Source organism: Echinops telfairi, unplaced genomic scaffold (genome assembly GCF_000313985.2).
Source record: "Echinops telfairi isolate 266 unplaced genomic scaffold, ASM31398v2 ScPeMD7_6;HRSCAF=24_1, whole genome shotgun sequence".
NCBI classification, from domain to species: domain Eukaryota; kingdom Metazoa; phylum Chordata; class Mammalia; order Afrosoricida; family Tenrecidae; genus Echinops; species Echinops telfairi.
The window spans coordinates 14279378-14283410 of NW_022103903.1; positions in this window are offsets into that span (position 1 = coordinate 14279378).

A 4033-nucleotide genomic window follows, 5' to 3' on the forward strand; every position below is an offset into this window, starting at 1 on the left:
AGTAAGACCCTTACCTCACTCCATACACAATAATAAACTCAAGGTGGATCACTGACCTTGATGTTAAACTATTAGGGCCATCAAAGAGGGAATTGGGTCAAACCTGAGAACCTTGGCACAGGGATGAGGGATTACATAGGCTATCGGAAATCAGGAAGCACACCAACACAGAGAAGGCACAAGTTGACCAGTGGGACATACTAAAAATAAAACACTTATGTACATCGAAAGAATTCACCAAGAGAATAATAAGAGAGACTACATAATGGGAAAACATCTTTGGCAATGACACATCCTACAAAGGCCTTATTACTAAAACCTATAACACACTGCTAAACTACAACAAGAGAAAAACCAATTGTCCACTCAAGAGGTGGGCAAAGGACCTGAGCAGGAATTTCTCAAGGGCAGAAATCCAAATGGCCAATAAATATATGAGAAAATGTTCCAGATCTCTAGCCATAAGAGAAATGCAAAATAAAACAACTATGAGATACCATCTAACACCCTCAAAGATAGCCCAATTCAAGAAATCAGAAAGTAATGTGTTGGAGGGGATGCGGAGAGATAAGAACTCTCACCCACTGCTGGTGGACCAGTAGGTATGAACAGCCATTATGGAAATCGATATGGCGATATCTAAAACATTGGAAATTGAGCTATCCTATGATCCAGCAATCCCACTACTGGGCATATACCTGGAAGAGACAAAAAACAAACCACAGCCAGACACCTGTGCTCCAATGTTCATTGCGGCACAGTTCACAATTGCAAGGAGTTGGAAACAGCCCAAATTTCCATCAACAGACAAATGGATTAAAAACTTTGGTACATACATTCAATGGAGTATTACACATCCCTAAAAAGCAGTGATGAATGCATTAAGCACATCGCCGCATGGGAAGAATTGGAGGAAATTATGCTAAGTGAAGTAAGCCAAACACAAACGTACAAGTACTACATGAGTCCGCTGAGGTAAACTCAAAAAAAAAAAAAATTCTTTTTTTTTCAAAAAGGGCAAAGGGAAGATGCTGTTTGTATACATTCGTCCCTGGAATGAGGTCCAGGTAATATGGGAGGAGCCAGACTAAATCCAGGGATACATATGGGATATATATGGTAGCCCATTAAAAGGGAGGAGGGGAAAAGGTATGGATAGCAGGGGGAACAGGGCACTAACCCACGCAAGGGAAGGGTGTTGATTGTGTCTCCATAGGGAAAGAGGGACCAGACTTCAACCTGGAGCTCCAAGACAGGAACGCAACACATTGTCATGAAGCCAGGAACCAATGGAGGGGCCTGAGGGGCCGGCCCCACTACCAACTGGGTGCACAGCACCACCCTCCCCCAGGGGGAATTCACTTCAGAGGAGAGCACTGAACTGAAGCTGCAGCCTGCGAGGAGGGGAAGGGGGATTGGTCTGGTCGGAGCGCATGTAAGCCAATGAGGGGGTAAGGGGAAGGAAAGGAAAGAGTGGAGCACATCCTGGCTCTCCGAGCTCTGAGAACAATGTGCCTGTTCGGAATAGTGATGCACGGAGATGACCACGGGGCCGGCCCCACCACGGGACACAGCATTCCTCATTGACCCATTGCACCACTGGGGACAGCACTGAAGACAAACAGCGGGAATTGCGCCCACCATGAGCTCACCAGGCCGAATGCCAGCCTCTGGGGGCATGCATCAGAGCAGAGGAGGGAGCAGAGCGGTGAGGTCTCCAGGGATAGAGGTGGTGCCAGGGCATGGCTCCCCACCAGACTTGACTAGAAAGCACACGTTAAGGAAAACAAACAGACCCTGAACTATTCCTATGGTTATATATGCATGCACGTGTGTGTATGTTGTAGTTGTAGCCATTGTTTTACTTTCTGTTGTCGCTTGGTTGCACTCAGTCTGGTGATGGTACATAGCATGTCTACCTGGAAGGGATAGGCGGAATAAACACGCCAAAAGAGAGAACAACGGGATGACAGATCAGGGGAGCATGGGGGTAGGGGAGGCGGGAGAAAGGAAGAGTGTGTTAACAAGCACAGGGACAAGGGAGCAACAAGTGATCCAAAATCAATGTCAAGGAGGGTGCGGGAGGCCTTGCAGGGCTGGATCAAGGGCAATGGAACCGAGAGGAATGCCTAAAACCCAAATGAAGGCAGAACATGATAGTGGGACAAGAGGAAAGTACAAAGAAATAGAGGAAAGAACTAGGAAGCAAATGGTAGTCATAGAGGTGTAAATACAGGCATATAAAGATGTAAATACATTTATATATGATGAGGGGGAAATAGATCAATGTACATATATTTATAAGTTGAGTATTAAGAAAACAGATGAACAGTGGGCCCCTACACAAGTACTCCCCCAACACAAGAACACTTTGTTCTAACAATTCGGCAGTCTGAGATCCTCACCTGCCTGGCACGATCGCTGAAGACAATGGGTGCACAAGAAAATGTTGTGAAGAAAGCAGATGGTGCTTGGCTATCAAAAGATACAACACCTGAAGTCACTGAAGACAATGGGTACACAAGCGGGTGTGATGAAGAAAACTGATGGTGCCCAGCTACCAAAAGATATAGCACCTGAAGCCTTAAAGACCTTGAGATAAACAAGCAGCCAGCTAGCTGAGAGACAACAAAACCCACACGGAAGAAGCAAACCAGCCTGCCCCTACTCGATCGCTGAGGACAAAAGGGGTGCATTAGCAAAAGTGGGGAAGAAAGCAGATGGTGCCCAACTATCAAATGATACAGCATCTGGAGTCTTAAAGGCTTGAACACAAACAGGCGGCCATCTAGCTAAGAAACAACAAAACCCACAAGGACAAAGTACACCAGCTTACCCCAACAAGAATTCTGAAGACAAAGCAGGTACATAAGCAAATGCGGTGAAGAAAGCTGATGGTGCCAAGCTGTCAAATTACACAGAATCTGGGGTCTCACATGCTGGAAGATAAACAAGGGGCCATCTAACTGAGAAACAACAAAGCCCACATGGAAGAAGCACACCAGCCTGTAAGATGACAAGGCTGCAAAGGGTCAGGTATCAGGCATCAAAGACCAAAAAAACCCCATAACATTGTCAATGAGGGGGGAGTGCAGAGTGGGCACCCAGGGCCCATCTGGGGGAAATTGGACATCCCCTTGCAGAAGGGCTGTAGGGAGGAGAGGAGCAAATCAGAGTGCAGTGTAGTAACGATGAAATATGCAATTTTCCTCTGATTCTTAAGTGCTTCCTCCACCCACTACCATGATCCCAATTCTACCTTACATATCCAGCTGGACCTTAGGATGTGCACTGGCACAGATAGGAAATAGAAATACAGTGAGCCCAGGACAGATGAACCCCCAGGACCAGTGGAGAGAGTGCTGATAGTGGGAAGGTGGAGGGAAGGTGAGGGAGAAAGGGGGAACAGATGACAAGGTCTACATAAGGCCTCCTCCCTGGGGGACGGACAGCAGAGAAGTGGGTGACGGAGACATTGGATGGTGTAAGATATGATAAAATAATAATAATTTATAAATTATTAAGGGTTCAGGGGGAAGGGGGAGTGGGGAGGGAGGGGGAAAAGGAGGAGCTGACACCAAGGGCTCAAGTGGAAAGCGGGTGTTGTGAGAATGATGAAGTCAACATATGTACTGATGTGCTGGACACAAATGACGTATGTATGGATTGTGATGAGTTGTATGAGCCCCTAATAAAATGATTTTTTTAAAGCAAGATATAACAAAATAATAATTTATAAATTACCAAGGGCACCTGATGCCATTTATATAATTTATAAATTTATAAATTATCAAGGGCACCTGATGCCAAGGCCTTAAGTGGAGAGCAAATGTTTTGAGAATGACGAGGGCAATAAATGTACAAATGTGCTTTACAAAACTGATGTATATATGGATTGTGATAAGAGTCGTATGAGCCCCTAAAAAAACGATTTTTAAAAAAGAGAATAGGATGACACAAAGGAGAGTGTCCAAACTCTACGACTTGTTCTGCCACGTGTGTGACAGTTTTTTTAACATGACCGACTTAAAGC